The sequence below is a fragment of the Cervus elaphus genome, chromosome 28 (assembly GCF_910594005.1).
Source record: "Cervus elaphus chromosome 28, mCerEla1.1, whole genome shotgun sequence".
In the NCBI taxonomy this organism is placed as follows: Eukaryota; Metazoa; Chordata; class Mammalia; order Artiodactyla; family Cervidae; genus Cervus; species Cervus elaphus.
Window position 1 is genome coordinate 15,620,648 of NC_057842.1, and position 22,166 is coordinate 15,642,813.

The 22,166-nt window shown below is 44.6% G+C and overlaps 1 long non-coding RNA gene across 1 annotated transcript in view; it reads right to left on the reverse strand.

Moving 5' to 3' along the window:
• The window catches only part of LOC122685440, a 54,269-nt gene extending 32,358 nt beyond the window's left edge, over positions 1 to 21,911 (reverse strand). The window contains exons 1-2 of the long non-coding RNA XR_006338390.1: positions 21,783 to 21,911; positions 12,754 to 12,829 (exon numbers count right to left, since the gene is read on the reverse strand). This is a non-coding gene — a long non-coding RNA (uncharacterized LOC122685440). The remainder of the gene's footprint in view (positions 1 to 12,753; positions 12,830 to 21,782) is intronic.
• Positions 21,912 to 22,166: the final 255 nt, after the last annotated feature.

The window sequence follows — 22,166 nt, forward strand, 5'->3', positions numbered from 1 at the left end:
TATTCTTGCATCTTCTCATACCTAGAGAAACACTAATGTCACCAACCAAGGTCTGGACCTTGTTCTCCTGGCTAGCCCCACAGCAGCTTTCCTACATCGATTAATCTTTGGGCCAAATATCTTTAACATTCTTGTTGAGTTTGTTTCTCCAAGTGGTAGTACGACAAGAATATCCCCTGGCCAACACCCAGACAATGCTAGAACAGGATGCCTTATCATTTTGTGCACTCCATCTCCCTCTGTAAATGCACCCCAAGGTCCTCAGGCTATTCTCCCTTTGAGAACTTACATGGGAGACCAACGCCAGTGATAAAAAACAAAAGCTCAAGGGAGACCACAAACAACTAGCTGACCTGGAGCTGTCCTGACACCTCCAGGCCCTGGGAACGTCTTCAGCCATATCGCCTGAGAAAACTTAGAAAGGACGCCCATTCCATTGGGCAATTGGGTTGATGCCTTTCAGCCAGGAGATGAGCGATGAGTTAAAGATTAGGAAAAAAAGAAAAAACCCACTTCAGCCAGTTTGGACAGGCCCTCACACAGTCATCCTGGCAATCCCTACTGCTGTTAAAGTTATAGGTGTCATCCCTTGGATCCACCACACCAGAGTCAAGAAGGCAGCGGTTTCCTGTGATGAGGACACCTGGAAAGCAGTTCGGGAATCCCCCGCCCAAGACCTCCTCGAGGTCTGGTTCTAAAAACAACGGGCCTCACCCACGAAGGACGCTGAGCCCTGCTCTAGTCACTCCACAAGCTGACTAGTCCACGCACGGCGGAAGCTTGAGGATTCTTCAGCCTTGTTCCAGCCACACTCTGGCAGCTGGCTGGTCAACGCACGGCGGAAGCTTGAGGATCCGACTATCAAAATATCAGTGGATTTTCACTGTCCAGCCTGGCCTCTCTCCCTGATTGGTATCATCGCTGTGCTCTTTGCTACAGCACTAGGTTCAGTCACTCCCAGGACTAGGATTTGGGTCAGAAGCTGCAGTTAACTGCTATCTCACTGTAGTGGGAAGCCTCATTCTGATTAGATGTCTCTTATGACCGATTATCCCTACTAACTCAACTGCCTACTGTATTGCTGAGCCCCCTTCATGACGGGCTCAGCTGCTACGGCCGTGACAACCCACAGACGGGGAGAACACCTTTTCTGGTGTTCAGTTATCTGACACGTGCAGCCTCTCTGCAGCCTCTCGGTGTCCCTTGCCGTAACAGACGGTGCCGCCCCCATCAAGGCCTTTTCCTTGTTTGTGAGACGGACGCTTACTCATGTCTACCCGCCAATTGGCTGGTACCTGCACCTTAGCTCTCCTCACGCCTCAGATGAGTATTGTTCCTAACACCCAGACTCTCACTGCACCTCTGGCAGCACATACACAGTCAAAAGGAGCCATCCAGCTTATATGCCTACTAGCTGGTCTGGGTGTCACGGCCGGGATAGGTGTGGGAACAGGAAAAATTGCATTATCAACGGCCTTTTAACATATACTATCCAAAGACTTCACAGACAACATTGAGAGAGTGGCCAAATCTTTAGTGGCCTTACAGGACCAACTAGACTCCCTGGCTGAGGTGCTTTTACAAAATAGGAGAGGGCTAGACCAACCAGACCATCCTAAAGGAGATCAGTCCTGGGTGTTCATTGGAAGGACTGATGCTGAAGCTGAAACTTCACTACTTTGGCCACCTCATGAGAAGAGTTGACTCACTAGAAAAGACTCTGATGCTGGGAGGGATTGGGGGCAGGAGGAGAAGGGGACGACAGAGGATGAGATGGCTGGATGGCATCACCGACTCGATGGGCATGAGTTAGAGTAAACTCCGGGAGTTGGTGATGGACAGGGAGGCCTGGTGTGCTGCGATTCATGGGGTTGCAAAGAGTCGGACACGACTGAGCGACTGAACTGAACTGAACTGAGACCTACTGCCAGTTGTAAAGGGAGGACTCTGCCTCTTCTTGAGTGAAGAATGCTGCTTTTATCCAAGCCAAGCAGAAATAGTCAGTGACAGGGCCCAATGCCTAAGGTAACAAATCATGAAAAGGAGAGAGAAACTAGCTACTTCCTGGGCCAGTCCTCTCTTCATGGTCTTTGTGGTCCTCTTGTTTGGCCCTGTGTGCTCAATGCAATTACCCAGTTCCTAACCTCTTGGATTGAATCCATAAAGCTACACATGCTAATAGTTCAATATAGCCCCCGAAATGATGTGGAGCTCTGAATACCCTACCAAAAACACAAGATGATGCTTTCTACAACAAGTGATAGAAGCATCAAGAGGGGGGAATGAAAAGGAAAAGTTGAAATTTTACACCACCTCCTTCTCCTTCTGCATCTGTAACTCAACTGGCCCCTTGCAAAGTCTAGATCATGTAGGTCACGTGGTCTCAGAAAGTGGGGACTTGCAATACTAAGAACTGGAGTTTATCTCACTCACCCTTGTCCGGCTCTTTGCAATCGCCCAGCCCCTGCAAACCTGCTTCTTCATGTCTGTCCAGGCCAGGCATCCCCCCACCCTATCTTGACCATGGCTCTTGCGCACGTGGAACCCCTTAGTTTAAACCAGCCTATTTACAGCTAGTGTTGCCCACTACAGTCTGTCTATAGAAACTCTGTAATCCCCTTGTTCGGGACTCAGAGCCTGGAGTGTTAACTCCTCTGGGCCGCCGGCATAATCAACCTGAGCTCTCCAGCTCTCCCAGTGTGGTGCTTGGTTTCTACAACAGCAGCTCAGCTGGTAAAGAATCCTCCTGTGAGGCAGGAGACCCCAGTTCAATTCCTGGGTTGGGAAGATCCCCTGAGAAAGGATAAGCTACATACTCCACTATTTTTTTTTTTTTAATTTTTTTATTAGTTGGAGGCTAATTACTTCACAACATTTCAGTGGGTTTTGTCATACATTGATATGAATCAGCCATAGATTTACACTTATTCCCCATCCCGATCCCCCCTCCCATCTCCCTCTCCACCCGATTCCTCTGGGTCTTCCCAGTGCACCAGGCCCAAGCACTTGTCTCATGCATCCCATCTGGGCTGGTGATCTGTTTCACCAAAGATAGTATACATGCTGTTCTTTTGAAACATCCCACCCTCACCTTCTCCCACGGAGTTCAAAACTCTGTTCTGTATTTCTGTGTCTCTTTTTCTGTTTTGCATATAGGGTTATCGTTACCATCTTTCTAAATTCCATATATATGTGTTAGTATGCTGTAATGTTCTTTATCTTTCTGGCTTACTTCACTCTGTATAAGGGGCTCCAGTTTCATCCATCTCATTAGGACTGGTTCAAATGAATTCTTTTTGACGGCTGAGTAAAATTCCATGGTGTATATGTACCACAGCTTCCTTATCCATTCATCTGCTGATGGGCATCTAGGTTGCTTCCATGTCCTGGCTATTATAAACAGTGCTGCGATGAACATTGGGGTGCACGTGTCTCTTTCAGATCTGGTTTCCTCAGTGTGTATGCCCAGAAGTGGTATTGCTGGGTCATATGGCAGTTCTATTTCCAGTTTTTTAAGGAATCTCCACACTGTTTTCCATAGTGGCTGTACTAGTGTGCATTCCCACCAACAGTGTAAGAGGGTTCCCTTTTCTCCACAGCCTCTCCAGCATTTATTGCTTGTAGACTTTTGGATAGCAGCCATCCTGACTGGTGTGTAATGCTACCTCATTGTGGTTTTGATTTGCATTTCTCTAATAATGTATACTCCACTATTTTTGGGCTGCCCGTGTGGCTCAGATGGTAAAGAAACTGCCTGCAATGTGGGAAACCTGACTCTGATCTCTGGTTTCGGAAGATACCCTGGAGAACGGCCTGGCAGCGCACTCTAGTATACTGTTGTGGAGAATTCCCTTTGACAGAGGAGCCTGCATGATACAGCCCATTGCCAGAGTAGCCTTGCAGGCCACAGTGTGAACAGGATTCAGCAACTAAGCAAAGCATATATAGAAAAATGGGAGTGATGAACTTATCTACAGAGCTCAAGTAGAGGCACATTACAGAGAACGAGACTGTGGACACAGCAGGGGAAGGAGGGGGGACAAATGGGACTAGCACTGACATATATACACTGCCATGTGTAAACAAATAGCTAGTGGAAAGTGGCTGTGTAGCATACGGAGCTCAGCTTGGTGCTCTGCATTGGTCTCAAGAGGAGGAATGAGGGGGTGGGAGGGAGGCTCAAAGGAGGCTGGATATATGTATACATATGAACGATTCACTTTACTGTACAGCAGAGAGGAATTAACATTGTAGAATGATTATAAAACAATTTAAACAAGAAAAAAAGAGAGCAGTAAAAATATGAATATCCAGAATTCCCTGCTGTTCCTGGTGCTAGAACTCTGCGCTCCCAAATCAGAGAGCCCAGATTCGATTCCTAGTCTGGGAACTATATCCCACAGACCACAAGTGAGACCCACAACAGCCAAATAAGCAAAATTTTGAAAATAAGGATGCCACAGACAGCATAAAATAAAATAAAATGTATCCATATATTTTTGATAAATGTTATAAAAGATGGGGACATTTCCTTTTCAGGAAAAGACCTGAAGATTATTAGAAATGAATTAAGGAAATTTAAAAACAAACAAAAAGCAACAACTGAAATCATATTATGACAAACCAAAGAAGTCAGACGCAAATGAAAACATGATCTGAGTTTTATGAAATCCTAGAGAATCGATCTAATCTCTGGAGACCAGCAGATCACTGGCTGCCTGGCCTTGATCAAACTGGTTGGGAAAAGGACAAGAGACGGTTTGGGGTTAGGAAACATTCTGTATCTTGCCTGTGGTGGTTATACCTGGGAGCATTTATGTCAGAAATCATAAAACTATACCCCTAAATGAAGTTTTATTGCATGTAGATTATACTAAACTCATGAAAAGATACTTAACAGGGTTTGTCACTAGAGAAATGCAATTTAAAACCACAATGAGAAACCACCTCACATCTAAGATAGCTTCAATGTAAAGATCAGAAACAACAGAATATAACAAGAGTGGAGAGGATTAACAAGTGGTGGGAGAATGTGGAGACCCTGGAACCCTGTATCTTGCTGGGGAGAATGAAAGAAGTTGTGACCCCTGTGGAAAAGAGTTCACAGATTGCTCAAAATGTTAAAATTACCATGTGACCTGGCAATACTAGTCCTAGGTATAAACCCAAAAGAATTGCCAGTAGGGACTCCAACAAATACTTCTACATGAATATTCATAGCAGCACCATTCACAACAGCCAAAAGGGAGATGCAACTGAAACTTTTATCAATGGGGCAATGGATAAACAAAATGTGTTACATACAGTCACCCCTCAAACAACACAGATTTGAACTGCACAGGTCCACTCACAACTGGATTTTTTTCAATAAATACATACTATGACATGTCCCATGGTTTTTGAATCCACAGAACTTAAACTGAGGTTATGGAGGTCTGAATGCAAATTGTATAGAGATTTTTGACTATATGGAGAGTCTTAATACTTTTTTGCTGTCATAGACCTAATTTTGTAAAGGGAATGGTGCTCAGAGATACAGCTTGGTACTGTCGTCTCCACCTGCCTACCTCCCGTCTTCATTTTGACTCTAAGAGATGGCCCAGTGTCAGCAGGGCCCACAGCCATGACTTTCCAACTCTACTCTGTTCCTCCAGGTTCCCCCCACCCCCCGCCGTAGTTGTCATCGCTTCTTGTTTCTCAGGCCCAAACAATTCCATTCTTGGCTCCTTCCTTTTCCACCAACTCCAGACATGAAGAAAAATAAAGTTGATTCTGTCTTAGAGATATATCTGGTTTTACCCACGTATGAACACTCGCTTCATTACTTTACTGGTAACACTGACTTCCTAGATAGCTCAGATGGTAAAGAATCTCTATGCAATGCAGGAGACGCCAGTTCGATTCCTGGCTTGGGAAGATCTGCTAGAGAAGGGATAGGCTACCCACTCCAGTACTCTGACCTGGAGAATTCCATGGACTGTACAGTCCATGTGGTTGGAAAGAGTCGGACACGACAGAGTCACTCTCATTCATTCACTCACTGACTCAGTACCGGGCAGCAGGGAAACAGGTTTTAAGTAAATGCTTCTTAATTAACTGCCCATCTAGACAGAATAAAATCAAAAGTCAGTTCCAAGGAAACAGTGAATCTAAGTGGGAAGGGAAGAAAAACCAGTAGATGACATAAGGGAATCTCTTCATGATCTCAGGGAGGCAAAAATCCAAGGGCAGGGAATCATGTCTGCCGAGCTCATGATGCATCTCCAGTGTAGATGGGCAGTATTTACAGAGGGAACATAAAGGAAACTTCAACACCATCTGGGGAAATCTACACACATGCAAGTCATATAGTGTTAATGATCAGATTGAATGTCTTATAAATGTCACTTCTTATTAGTCTAACATCTAATGCAATCCTAATCAAGAACCATTCCGATGGAGTTTCAGGATAAACTGAGTCTAAGTTTCACATAGAACAATGAGCAAGAATACCTAGGAAAGCCCTGAGGGAAAAAGATACCAGGTCCAGTGACGAGGTATGATAAGGCCTACCAGGAGATAAGACAGATTCAAAGCCAGGATCATTATCAATTTTTTGAACAATCCAGGCCACTACTATTACAAGCTCCATTATTGGCTTAGGGACCACTACCAAAAACACCATTACTAAGGCTGTCTTGTTAGGTGCCTCCCGATTCAGAGATCTCTGCTCTTTGCTTATTTCTTGTTTTTCACTCAGATCATTTATTAAAAGTGACAGCTGGGTGACCCCATTTATGTTGATGCAACACAAAAAGTCACATACATACTGAGAGCGTCAATAGCCTCTGTAGGCAGGTTAGAGGTGCACAGGTGGCAGGGGGAAATAAAACTGCAATTGGTGGACTTTCTTACGTTCCTTTTATCTTTGAAAATTCTGTGTTGTCATGACAATACCTGGTTCTGCCTGAACTTAACTTTGTCTCAAATTTTGAGCATACCAATTCATTTTTCTCTTGGAAATGTCTTCCTTAGACTATGCTAATGTATTTTTTAAAAAAAAGTTTTTGCATGGAAATCTGCCTTTCTTCAAGATTCCTGTCACCTGTTTTATGGCCAGGCATGACTCACTTTGTGCCAATGCTGTCTCAAAATCAATGTGGTAGGTGAGGCGCCTGGTGCAACTCTCTCAGCTTCGAGGCGTTTCTTTTCTCTAATGGCAACTTCCCTGGTGGCTCAGACCATAAAGCGTCTGCCTACAATGCGGGAGACCCGGATTCAATCCCTACGTCGGGAAGATCTCCTGGAGAAGGAAATGGCAACCCACTCCAGTATTCTTGCCTGGAAATTCCCAAGGATGGAGGAACCTGGTAGGCTATAATCAGTCGATGGGGTCGAAAAGAGTCGGACACCACTGAGCGACTTCACTTTCACTTTTCTCTAATGAGAATTTGCTAACAGGTATATAACTCCTTGCTAGAAACTAGCAACAGGGCACCCTTTCTGCCCTCTTCTGATGTCTATGTCAGAAGGTTTCTCTATCTCTTTTATACTTTAATAAAACTTAATTGTATTAAAAGCTCTGAGCAATCAAGCCTCATCACTGGCCCCAGATCAGATTCCTCCTCTCCAGAGGCCAAGAATCCTGGTGTCATTCACAGTTCATCACAGCAACCTTTCAATACAAAAAAGATCCTTCCAGAACTAAGAGTCTTTTAGTAGTACAGAGCTGAGGATTAAAAGTGAAAATACATATGACCTCCTAATTTGTGTGGCTTCACATGTGGCACCATGTGGGTCAGGAAGATCCCCTGGAGGAGGGCATGGCAATCCATCCAGTATTCTTGCCTGGAGAATAAAATGGACAGAGGCGCCTGGCAGGCGACAGCACATAGGGTCGCACAGAGTGGGACACCAATAAAGTGACCTTGCGCTCACACGCCCTAATTTGTCAGGAAATAGCTGGAGCAACACGCTGCTTTGACCTTGGAGTACAGAATGAAGCAGGGCAAAGGCTAACAGAATTGTGCCAAGTGAACACACTAGTCACAGCAAGTACCCGCTTCCAACATCACAAGAGACGACCCTACGCATGGACATCACCAGATGGTCAACAACAAAATCAGAGTGATTATATTCTGTGCAGCCGAAGATGGAGAAGCTGTATACAGTCAGCAAAAACAAGACTGGGAGCTGACTGTGGCTCAAATCATGAACTCCTTATTGTCAACTTCAGATTTCAACTGAAGAAAGTAGGGAAAACCAATAGACCATTCAGGTATGACCTATATCATATCCCTTACAATCAGACAGTGGAAGTGAAAATAGATTCAAGGGATTAGATCTGGTAGACAGAGTACCTGAGAAACTATGGACAGAAGTTGGTGACATTGTATACGGAGCAGTGATCAAAAGCATCCCCAAGAAAAAGAAAGGCAAAAAGGCAAAATGGCTGTCTGAGGAGGACTTACAAATAGCTATAAAAGAAGAGAAGCAAAAGGCAAAGGAGAAAATGAAAGATATTCCCATTTGATGCAGAATTCCAGAGAATAGGAAGGAGAGATCAGAAAGCCTTCCTCAGTGATCAATGCAAAGAAATAGAGGAAAGCAACAGACTACGAAAGAGTAGAGATAGCTCCAACAAAATTAGAGACACTAAGGGAACTTCTCATACCAAGAGAGGCACAATAAAAGACAGAAATCGTATGGACCTAACAGACATAGAAGATATTAAGACGAGGTGGCAAGAATACACAGAAGAATTATGGAAAAAAAGATCTTCACATCCCCAGATAATCACCATGGTGTGATCACTCACCTAGAGTCAGACATTCTGGAATTCGAAGTCAAATGGGCCTTAGGAAGCATTGCTATGAACAAAGAAAGTGCAGGTGATGGAATTCCAGTTGAGCTATTTCAAATCCTAAAAGATGATGCTGTGAAAGTGCTGCACTCAGTATGCCAGCAAATTTGGAAAACTCAGCAGTGGCCACAGAACTGCAAAAGGTCACTTTTCATTCCAATCCCAAAGAAAGGCAATGGCAAAGAATGCTCAAACTGCCACACTATTGCACTCATCTCACACGTTAGCAGCGTAATGCTCAAAATTCTCCAAACCAGGTCAAAAGTAAATGGACCGTGAACTTCCAGATGTTCAAGTTGTATTTAGAAAAAGTAGAGGAACCAGAGACCAAATTGCCAGCATCCCTGGCATCATTGGAAAAGGAAGAGAGGTCCAGAAAAACATCTCCCTCTGTCTAATTGACTACCCCAAAGCCACTGACTGTGTGGATCACAACAGACTGTGTAAAATTCTTCAAGAGATGGGAATACCAGACCACCTGACCTTCCTCATGAGAAATCTGTATGCAGGTCGAGAAGCAACAGTTAGACCTGGACATGGAACAACAGACTGGTTCCAAACTGGGAAAAGAGTAAGTCAAGGCTGTATATTATCATTCTCTTTATTTAACTGATATGCAGAGTCCATCATGAGAAATGCTGATGGATGCTTGGATGAAGCCCAAGCTGGAATCAAGAGTGCCAGGAGAAATATCAATAACCTCAGATATGCAAATGACACCACACTTATGGCAGAAAGCAAAGAGGAACTGAAGAGCATCTTGATGATGGTAAAAGAGAGAGAAAAACCTGGCTTGAAACTGAACATTTGAAAAAACAAAGATCATGGCATATGGTCCCATCACACCATGGCATATACATAGGGAAACAGTGGAAACAGTGAGAAACATTATTATTTTGGACTCCAAAATCACTGCAGATTGTGACTGCTTCCAGCAAACTAAAAGAAGCTTGCTCCTAGGTAGAAAAGTTATGACCAACATAGACAGCATATTAAAAAGCAGTGACATTACTTTGCCAACAAAGGTCCATCTATGGAGTCAAAGCTATGGTTTTTCCAGTAGACATGCATGGATGTGAGAGTTGGACTATAAAGAAAGCTGGGTGCCAAAGAATTGATGCTTTAGAACTGTGGTATTGGAGAAGGCTCTTGACAGTCCTTTGGACAGCAAAGAGATCAAACTAGTCCATCCTAAAGGAAATCAGTCCTGAATATTCACTGGAAGGACTGGTGCTGAACCAGAAACTCCAATACCTTGGCCATCTCCTGAGAAGAACTGACTTATCTGAAAAGACCCTGAGGCTGGGAAAGACTGATGGTGGGAGGAGAAGGGCATGACAGAGGAAGAGATGCTGGATAGCATCACCGACTCAATGGACATGAGTTTGAGTAATCTCTGGGAGCTGGTGAAGGACTGGGAGTTCTGGTGTGCTGTAGTCCATGGGTTCGCAAAGAGCTGGACACAACTGAGTAACTGAAGTGAACAGAACCCTAATTTGTTCCGAAATTACTGTCACAGACAATATGAGGAGGGCTGAAATACACGTGCAGGTACAAAATGAACAATGAAAGCAACAAATTTGCACCCTCCAAGCACTCTGATAGGCAGAACAGACAGGAGACATGTGAAACAGCAGATACAAACAAACCTCTGTCATTCCTGAAGATGTGTTCATTAAGTGAAGGCTATGGAAGGGTCTGTTTTGAAGATGCAAGTTCGATGAAACAGCTGCCTCTAGACATGCCTATCTTAAGAAAATTCCTACCTTGCCCCTGTCTGGATTCCACCTCAAAAAATGGGGTCAACTTCACCCTCCATATCTAGACACTTGGAAACTGTAATAAAATGGAGGGAACACAAAGGCAGCCCTGGTGCACGCACTCCCCAGCTGTGATCCGAGCTCACCTGTCCTTCAGTCCAGCTGCCTTTCTCACCAACGGGGATGGGACGGCTACTGGCAGGGCCACAGAGCTGTGTCTGCTCAAGTCAGGGTCACCCAAATGACCCGGCTGAAAGGCTGAAGTCTGAGCCACAGACCACACAGCGAGTGTATGTTGTGAACGTCCGGAGTCTAGGACAACACATTCCCACCAGGACGGTGGAACACTGGACTTCACTCATAGGCTGCCCTATTCTCCCCTCCCATTCATTTGGGAAAACTCAACTGCCTTCCCAGCCTTCAGTCCAGAAAGTTGTTTCAGTCCCTGAGACCCAGGCTGGCCTTGGCAACCTCTGCTCAGGGACAATGTCTGGATGACCTGATACACCCCTGCAGGCTGGGTTACAGCTCTGCTGCTTGTCGGGAAGCAGATGAGCACTGGCCAGGTCAGGAGGACAAGAGGCTGGTCCAGACAATGCCCTGGTGCCCGGCAAGTCTTCTTGAATTTCAGTTTCCCCATCTCTAAAAGTCAATGACCAGATTTCCCAACACCACTTGTTGAAGAAACTGTCTTTGTTTTTCTCCATTGTGTGTTCCTTTTATATTTAATTTTGCATTTTAAGGAAAGATGGCATCCTAGCTGTTACCATGGCCCACCTTCACTGAAAACCTAGCTATAACCCATAGGAATGTCACTTTTTCAATTTTTTAAATATATTTTCAGAGAGTGAAATTCATTGCAAAATGTATTATTTTTACATACACCTTTTGGAGGCTGTTTGTGGTGTCTGCATTATGAACATATTTCCTCACTGCTATAAAACTTCTGACAGATGATGCTTGACACATGTAATTGCAATGTAGGGAACAGAAAATTGTATACATGACAACAGGGGAAAGTAGTGAATGTGATCAGTCAAAGTAGCTGTCATAGAAATGAATTTATCCTAAATTTACTTGGGCCTGGAGTGCTAGGCTAAAATGTAACACTCAGTTGTTGCTATATTGGTCCCATGAAATCCTTTTACTGTTTCATTGCAAATTAGGTCAAGTATTAAGAAAAGTATCACCAAAAAATATATCCTATGTAAGTCAGAGAAAGGCAACTATTGTATACTAATGAATGGGTATGGAATCTAGAAAGATGCTACTGATGAACCTATTTGTAAGGCAGCTATGGAGACACAGACATAGAGAACAGACTACAGACTTGTGGACACAGTCCAGGAACAGAGGGTGGGACCAACTGTGGAAACATCATGGAGACATTTGTATTATCTTATGTAACCAGAGCAGGTGGGAATTTGCTCTGTGACAGATGGAGGTCAGCCTAGGGCTCTGTGACAACCTAGAGGGGTGGGATTGGCAGGGAGAAGGGAGGGGGTTTCAGCAGCAAGGGACAGATGTACACCCGTGGCTGAGTCACCCTGATGTATGTGAGAAAACAACACAAGATTGTAAAATAATTGTTTTCCCATTTAAAAAAAATAGAAAGAAACACTATGTAGTGAACAGAAAATTAAAGGCTATTGAGAAAGACAGACGAGCTTGACTTTCCATCATAGAAAAACATTTCTGATGTTAATAGCATTTTCACTGCTATGACTACATCTGAAGAAGCTTTAAATAAATCCTTTAGATTGGCCTTCATATAACAACATTATAGGAGACAAAAATTGACTTTTTTTCTTTGAAGAGAGTAAAAAGTGAAATATTTGTTATGGTTATATTTTTTAATATCCATAAAAAGGATCAACTTCAGTTTAAATACTTTTTGCTTTATCAAATAAGGTATAAAATATTCAATTATACATATTTAAACACTATTATTTTTAGAATCAGTCATCTCTTCATACTGACAGCATGTTTCCAATGCTTCCACAGTACCACAAATAACTATATTTCTGAAAAGTCATGAACTCTGGAAAAATAACACATAAACAGTACAATTGAGGCAGCCTGACATCCTAATGAGGGAAGGTGACCCTTGTCACCCCTAGTGATTAGTGAGGCTGAGCATGTAAAACTTACACATTTGTGTGTCTTTGGAGAAATGTCATAAAGTTGAGAGTCCAGAAACATATCCAAGCATCCATGGTCATCGCATCTGTGACAAAGAAGGGGAGAACATACAAATGGGAACAAGAAAGCCTCTTCAGTAAATGTCCATGGAAAACCAGACAGCTACATCCAAAGCATTCTATTGGTTTTTATCTCATACCACCTCAATATCAGTGAAACACATCAACACAAAGACTGACGTTATGAGATGTCTAGAAATAAGCATAGGTCGTAGGCTCCTTAACATCAGAGTCTGCTTCACATTTGGTGGGCAGAAGCAGAAATGGGAGTCTTCAAGTAAGGGAAACAGGAAAACAAACTACACCAATGGCTTTCCATCCAATTGAACAGCTTTGCAATGGAGAAGCTAAGCAGTCACAAATCAGAAAGATGCTAAACTGAACATGAGAGACCACTTGCAAGTGGTGTATCAGATAAGGGGCTCACATGGAAAATAGACTAATTGCAAACAGCACTCAGGTCCCGTGAAAACACACCACCCTTGTCCTTCCCCCAAACCAACTCCAAGCTAAACCTTTCTCTCTCTCTAACTTGGACCTAAAACCTAACCCTAAGCTAACAACATACATGAGCATTCAAAGCCATCCATCCATCCACAGGTGAGACAGAGAGAAAGAAAAGCAGGAAGACATAGACTGAATTCAGAAAGGAAAAGAAAGAGACACATCTAGAGAGAGACACTGAACAAAAGAGAGGAAATGAGTAGATTGTACAGACTTTTCATAAATCTGTCTCGAAGTTAGAGGCAAGGACAGTGCCCATCCACCCCAGATGGCCGAAATGACCCAAGGTAATAAGAGTAAAAGACAAGAATGCAGGGGGCCATTACAAGCTCCCTCAGAAGCTGAGCTGGGACAACTGACCCAGAATCTCGATGGAAAAAGAGGACCAGAAAGTTGGCCAGTCTTTTATATAAGAGAGAAGGCGACCATCGAGACTACCTTTCGGTCCTCCAATTGGGGGGTGGGGTCTTGAAAAGGCAGGAAGGGGACTGTCTTTTCCTAGGTCCCAGAGCCCATCCAGGCCTGTTTCTGCCCCATTCTGTGCTAGGTCAGCCCTGTATTGAATCCTTCCTTTGGGAAGTCTCAGTGCACAAACTCCATGAGATACCAGCCCCAGGTGGAAAGGTATGGGGGTCTCGGAGGTTGACAGATCTGGAAAGGAGATGGGAGAATGACCCCCGCTCGGCAGATGGAAAGACTGGGGCAGCCCTGAGGGGCACATGCTTGTCCAGGGCCACGTCACTTATGAGAAGGAGGAGCCTGGTCTGAAAGCAAGTGGTTTTCCCCACTTTCTTCAATTTAAGTCTGAATTTGGCAATAAGTGTTATATTACATAGCCATTAAAGGAATGAAAATGGGTCCTTTGTAGAGATGTGGATGGATAGTCAGTCATACAGTGAAATGAGACAGACAAAAACACACTAAGGAATGTATATTAACATATATATGGGCTTCCATGGTAGTGAAGAGGAAAAGCTAAAATTTTACATAACCACCTTCTCCTTCTCCCTCTGTAACTCAGCTGGCCCATTGCAAAGTCTAGATCACATAGGTACATAGTCTCAGAAAGTTGGAACTTTCAATGTAGGAACTGGAGTGTATCTCACTCACCCTTGTCCCGGTCTTTGCAATCTCCCAGCCCCTGGAAACCTGCTTCATCATGCCTGTCCAGGCCAGGCATCCATCACCCCATCTTGACCACTGTTCCCACACGTGTGAAACCCCTTAGTTTAAATCAGCCGATTAACAGCTAGTGTTGCCCACTACAGTCTGTCTATAAAAACTCTGTAATCTGTTTGCTTGGGACTCACAGCTTGAAGTGTTAACTCCACTATGCCCGCCGGTGTAATAAACCTGAGTTCGCCAACTCTCCGAATGTGGTGCTTGGTTTCCCGAGTACTGGTTTCTGCAACATTTCTGGAGGCACCAGCGAGACTCCAAACACGCCGGCCCCTGGAGCCGAAGGACTGGTGGCTCGGCCTGGTTGGAGTGAAGGAACCCCGAGATGAACGAGGAGGCACCCCACCTCACGGTATCCTGCGTTCCCTTTCCATCCACTGTTCTGACTCTCTGGATGGCCGAACCCCCAATGGACTCATTGGAGGGACAGACCAACTCACCAGGAATGGCCACAGGATAAGGTAAGGCTCCGGGGCCAGTCCCCAGGCAGGAACCTACCCCAACGGGTGGAAGAGGAGACTGATCACCTCCTTGGGCTCCCAGGAAGGGAGCATCAGATAGGGAGACCTGGGGACCTGGGAGAAGCGATGCATTGTGAATGATAATCTCCTTGGGGCTCCCAGGAAGGGTGCAACAGTTAAGGAAACCTGGAGACTTGGGAGAAGGGAGGCATCGTGATAGCCTCTGAATGACTGTGAGTGTGTGACTGCTGATTGATGATTTCTGGAGTGAGAGAAATTTTTCTTACTGGAAACCACAAAACCAATTGTTTTTCCATATGCAATTAAAAACAACTAGCTTGTTAAACAGACCTGCCCAGGAGAAAGCTTGAAGTTAACACTTTCCATGTCCTTGAAATACACAGCCAGCTTTGCCTGAGACCTCAGCCTTGGGCAAACTAGAATTTCAAGGGAAGCAAAAAAAGGGGGGGGGGGGGGGGGGGTAAAAGAGATATTTTAAACCTCAAACAGAAAACTATAAGATCTCTGTCAATCTGTCTGTCTGGATTTATGTATGTCTCAGTATATGTCTTTTTTTCTGATACTGTTGTTGAAGTCGTAAATGAGTTCTAATTTAATTGGCCTGAAGAACAGTAAGTGCTTACAAATCAAACAATTCTAAATACAAGAAAAAGTAACTAAATAAACTTCAGATTCACATAACTGAAAAATATTCTATATTAAATATCAAGTGATCATGTTTGTTTGCTAATCTATTAAGAAAGTAGCATGTATGTTTTTAATAAAGAAGATATAAAAAATAAGATTACATTTTATAAAGGGAAAAGAAAGTAGGTCTGACTTACAGGTGGCTGTTATAGAAAGTGATTAAAAATGTTTGTGGAAGGTAAACCCTAGGAAAAGTTTCGTTCATGGTTAGGGCTGACTAAGTTTAAAATCAATTTAATTAAGTTTACCTAAATGAGTTTAAAGTAAGCTGGTCCAAAAACTTAAATTCGGCCTTTCTCTCTGTTAAGAGGACATACTTTCTTCAGATGTTGAACTTCTTTTAATAATAAATGTGTTTTTTTTTCCTCTTAATTGATCTCTTCAATATTTACCTTTGAAATCTTTTGTTAACTTTGGCTAATTAAATAATTATTACTTCACAAAACATATGATCCTACCTGACTGAATGTTATAAACACTTTGGATATTTATTGACAAAACTTCCTAAATAACTTGACTTTTAGCTGTCTGTGGGATGCTTCAGAGGACTCCTGAGACATCCCAAAGAGCTATTAAGTTACCTGGGTTCACTGGACATGGTAAGTTACATGGGAAGTACCGCCAAAGCGGTGAAAAAAAAAAATCTTTTCAGGTTATACTGCATGGCTGATGTTACGAATAGAGATATCCTAAAATTATGTGAAATTCACATAGATCTGATATGTCCTGATAAAATATGGTCAATTATAATTCTAGTTATCATATTAAAGTGTTATGACCAGGTTTCTTTGTCAATTCCAATAGAATCAGATTTTAAACATGCCTTCTTTAGAATACTGCTAATTCTTCAAGATTTATGGTAAAGACATTCTAAGATTAAATAGATAAACAAATTTTGTTATTAACAAAAGCTGGTATCAGACTGGAATTTGCTCTTCCTCTCTTTAGAGAACAAAGTTTTCTTAAAATGTTGCTTTCAATTACAGACTATAAATTTCTTTGCCTTTAAGTGATTTATGTTTGTTTTTAAAATCTTTTTGTTACTTTGGTAAAGTAAATAAACACTATTTAAGGTTATGGTACATGTAGACAAGGGTCATTCTGCTTCTACAAAAAATAATCCCTCATGGTTAGACTTTTGCTATCTTGATGTCCTTAAAACATGGTGATACAAAACACAGAAATTAAACTCAAAATGGAGTAAAGATCTAAATGTAAGAACAGAAACTATAAAACTCCTAGAGGAGAACATAGGCAAAACACTCTCCGACATGAATCACAGCAGGATCCTCTATGACCCACCTCCCAGAATATTGGAAATAAAAGCAAAAATAAACAAATGGGACCTAATGAAACTTAAAAGCTTTTGCACAACAAAGCAAACTATAAGCAAGGTGGAAAGACAGCCCTCAGATTGGGAGAAAATAATAGCAAATGAAGCAACAGACAAAGGATTAATCTCAAAAATATACAAGCAACTCCTGAAGCTCAATTCCAGAAAAATAAATGACCCAATCAAAAAATGGGCCAAAGAACTAAACAGACATTTCTCCAAGGAAGACATACACATGGCTAACAAACACATGAAAAGATGCGCAACATCACTCATTATCAGGGAAATGCAAATCAAAACCACAATGAGGTAGCATTACACTCCAGTCAGGATGGCTGCTATCCAAAAGTCTACAAGCAATAAATGCTGGAGAGGGTGTGGAGAAAAGGGAACCCTCTTACACTGTTGGTGGGAATGCAAACTGGTACAGCCACTATGGAGAACAGTGTGGAGATTTCTTAAAAAACTGGAACTAGAACTGCCATATGACCCAGCAATCCCACTTCTGGGCATACACACTGAGGAAACCAGATCTGAAAGAGACACGTGCACCCCAATGTTCATCGCAGCACTGTTTATAATTGCCAGGACATGGAAGCAACCTAGATGCCCATCAGCAGACGAATGGATAAGGAAGCTGTGGTGCATATACACCATGGAATATTACACAGCCGTTAAAAAGAATTCATTTGAATCAGTTCTAATGAGATGGATGAAACTGGAGCGCATTATACAGAGTGAAGTAAGCAAGAAAGAAAAAGACCAATACAGTATACTAACGCATATATATGGAATTTAAAAAGATGGTAATGATAACCCAATATGCAAAGCAGAAAAAGAGACACAGATGTACAGAACAGACTTTGGGACTCAGTGGGAGAAGGCGAGGGTGGGATGTTCTGAGAGAACAGCATTGAAACAAGTATACTATCAAGGGTGAAACAGACTACCAGCCCAGGTTGGATGCATGAGACAAGTGCTCAGGGCTGGTGCACTGGGGAGACCCAGAGGGATCGGATGGGGAACACATGGAAATCCAGGGCTGATTCATGTCAGTGTATGGCAAGAACCACTACAATACTGTAAAGTAATTAGCCTCCAACTAATAAAAATAAATGAAAAAAAATGTATTAAAAAAAAACATGGTGATAGTCTGCTCTTAAATCAGGAAATTAAAAATAAATAAACAACAGCTAAAAATCAAAGAGCTAGGCCTATGGGAAATCCAAGACAGCCTCTTGGCTTTTCCCGGCTCCCTGACAGACCTCATTTTTATTGATGGGTTAAAGCCTTACCCATCTACTGTGTTAATGCCCTCAAAATGAGTTCTCCAAAAAGAAAACAAAGTTATGTTTCACTAAATATTAAGTTCTAGTTTTGTTACTTAAGGTCTGTGCTTACTAAGACTCACTTCTGAGATAGTTCCTTGTTATGTTATATTGCTAACATATGTGTGGGGGGGGGAGGGGCACTGAGCTTCACAGGGAGGAGTCCTCCAGAGCTGAGGCTGGGCCTGGAGCAAAGACTGGCCTCACACCATCTTGCAGACTGCAGTTAGAGAAGGCATTCTATGCTGGGTATTCTACTGGAAGTTCTGGGAAGCTTTAGTGCCCAGTTAGGCACGTGACTAGGCAGACCTGTGGGTCATCTTTTCTTCTCCTCCGGCTCTAGCTCTGACCTTCATATACAACCAGGCTCCACTTCCAAGACCTGTCCCCACAGAGGTGGTTGCTACACGTGCAGAACCCAGGGATCCACTAAGGGGAGACTGAGACCTGAGCCGCCTTCTCCCAAAGACACCAGGCCAGCTGGGTACTGGCCAACATCCTGAGAAGATCGGACCTCTGTGCCTGAAGGACCCCCAGCCCCAGGCACTGATGTCCCACCCCCTCAGCGAGAATGTCCACCTCCACATGCACTTGTTTCTACTCAGGCTTTGGCAGGAGAACCTGACTCAGGGCATGAGTTACCACCTCTGTAGGGAGAGCCTTCCCTGGCTCCTTCCCAAATCCCAGACGACCACGATGACTGACCACCCCTCCTGGGAGAACAGGCCCCTACTCTGGACAGAGACCTAGAGCCCTTTCTGGCAACACTACATCTAGGGGCGCAGTTGGCTCTGCAGCCTCCATCCCTGTGTGTTCCCCGTGGATGCCATCAACTCACTCCCCACCCAGGGGAGACTGAGTTCCCTTCCCCTGACGGTCTTTTCAACTGGTTTGTGCGTAGCTTTCTTGTCATTTTTTAATGGCTTTATGTATTTTTTTCTGTTAAGTTTTGTTAATAAATTTTACCTTAACTGAGGCAATTTAGGAATATCAGGGCCTTCTCAATGCTGTGCAGCCATCACCACTGTCTACTTTCGGACCCTCTCATTCTGTCCACCACACTTCCCAGCAAAGCCTGGATTCATGTCAAGCACTTCCCGTTCCTCCCTCACCCCCGGCCCCTGACAACACATAGTCTTCTTCCTTCTCCATTTCTTCCCATCCCTTCCTTGTCCCCAGTCAATGCCAATCACTGAAATGATAGAAAACTGGATTTTTTTCTGACTGAATGTGAAAGCTATAGTCTCTCAGTCTTGTTAGACTCTTTGCAACCCCATGGATTCTACAGTCCATGGAATTCTCTAGGCCAGAATAGTGGAGTGGGTAGCTTTTCCCTTCCCCAGGGGATTTTTCTGACTCCCCACATATGGTAAGACCAAACTTGAGAATTCTTGTTTTTATTTCATTTGAAGTAGGCTTTGGGTATCTGAAAGGACAGTGTAGGTACTTTCAAGATGTCATCTGGAAAACGAAGCCCTTTCGGCAAACGTGGTCAGAATCTCCAGGTAGGCATTGCTGTTGTAAGTGTGACATCTCAGCCAAAAGGGAGAAGCTGAACTCTTCCTTTGGCACAAGCAAATTCACAGAAGAAGCCAAGAAAGAGAGCTGGAAAAAAGAACCACACCAGCAAACGAAAAACGTTCCTCATGAGACAAAGCTAGAGAAAACCCAACATCCTTGTGACCCCAAAACCCTCCTGAAAATGAATGTTTAGTAAGGAAGAGAAGAAACACGTGAAGTTCCAAGGAGAGGCCACGCCCATGGCCAGTGTAGTTTAGAGACGGCCTGACCAACCAGAGGAAGACACACGCCAGTGTAAACCCTTTGCAGACAGCAGTGACCGTCATCACCGTGGTAAGTGTTTAGTCTGGTGACAACCTGCTCTGGGCACCAGACGAGGGAGCAGACGTGGTTCTCTTCCTCTGCCCCCACACCACTCCCTCATGAAGGCAGCTCAGGTACTTTTGGGACCTGCCTGCCTGTCTTGCTCAACCGTGAACTGCGACCACCTCCAGGGCAGGATTCCACCTTCTCTTCCCTATGCACCTTGAACCTGCACACAGTGGGCCTTTAGAACCTCAGGAGACTCGCCCCAGCCCCACTATAGTCAGAAGCCTCCCCAGGCATCAAAACGCCTGTGGAGTCACTTTGGCCCAAGCCCTAGTCCTGGATCCCTGGAGCCTACTACAGCCTCTATGGTGAGAGTAATCAGGTCCTTTATACACAGATTCCCAGCTGTCAGATCTGAGTTTTGGAGTCACAGTCAGCTCTGTCCCTCCCGTGGCAGCCAGCTGGGCCATGACGCAGGTGAAGGAGCTCACGAGCTGAGTTTCAAGGGAGTCATTGAAAGGACAGCAGTGGACACAACCTGTTGCAAACTGAGGGAGGGTCCCTGCATGACTCAGAAGCGGCCTCTGGTGTGCAAGTGTGGAGGAGGGTCCCCGTGGGTGCAAAGGAAAGAGAGGAACCACCTGGCCAAGGCTTGTGGCCCCTCCTGTGGCAGCTCCAGTTGGTAGCCCATGAACAGTGGACAGCCAATGTGGTCACATGAGCATGACTCTAATTTGCTCACAAAGCAAGAGAAAGGGGGCAGGGTGAGGGAATACCTGGAGGGTGCAGTGGGTGCATGAAGGGAGGTGCCCTTCCTCTCTTCAATGCAAACTGCTTTCCTGAGTCTCAGAGCGGCCAGACGGCATACCAAGTCAGGTCCCCACAGTACCCAGTGTGGGCTGGGTGCCTTAGCCCCTGTCACATGGACAAGCCCCACCATGTGGCCTCCCCAGGTTCTAACAGCAGGAAGTGGGGCTCTGTCTGGGTACACACTTCCTTGCAGTACCTGAGTTACCCCCTTCTTGGAGCCTTGGTTTTCTTCTCTAGAGTAAGGACATAACCTACCTTAGCAGGCTGCTACCTTAATCCTGTGAAGACTCTTTAGGGTAATCGTACAATAAACAGCTGGCCTTAAGAGATATTTGACTTCCCTGATACCTCAGCTGGTGAAGGATCCTCCTGCAATGCAGGAGACCCTGGTTTGATTCTGGGGTCGGGAATCCTGATCCGCTGCCGAAGGGACAGGCTACCCAGTTCAGGATTCTCGGGCTTCCCTTGCTCAGCTGGTAAAGAATCTGCCCGCAATGAGTGAGACCTGGGTTCGATCCCTGGGTTGGGAAGATCCCATCGAGAAGGGAAAGGCTACCCACTCCAGTGTGCTGGCCTAGAGAATTCCATGGACCATATAGTCTAGTGGGTTGCAAAGAGTCGGACACGACTGAGGGACTTTCACTTCACTTTCGAGAGATATCACCTGAATCCAGACTAGACTGGAGTCTCCAGTGTCATCTGGCATTTCTTCCCTGAAGCCAGCCAAAACCCACACAGTTGAATGTCCAGGGTCTCCACTTAGCCCGCTGGACAGAAAACCCAGCGTGGTTCAAACAAGCTGACAGACAAGCAGAAGAGGACTCACAGGCAGACGACTTCTCTCAGGTCTCACGTCGAGCTCCGGGACCACAGCAAGAACTGGCGCTCAGCAGCGCCCTCGTCCACAGGCGGCGGCTCTGCCCTGACTGGAGCAGGAAGGCCACCAAACCGCCCCAGGCCGACCTCACGCACCTCCCACTGCTGGAGCCTGACGTCACCCGGCCCCACCCCTTCCGGCAGAACGAGAGATCCTCTTCCTCTTGATTCCTTCATGAGGCCCGGCCCTGGGCCCTGATTGGTCACTTCCCCAGTCCCTAGCCAATCACAGTGGCCAGGAAGGATGGAACACACCGATTGGCCAGGTCCAGGTCATGTGACCATAGTCTTCGGGACGCCTGTGAGCAGCTCACCGTGTCAGGGGTGGAGAGAG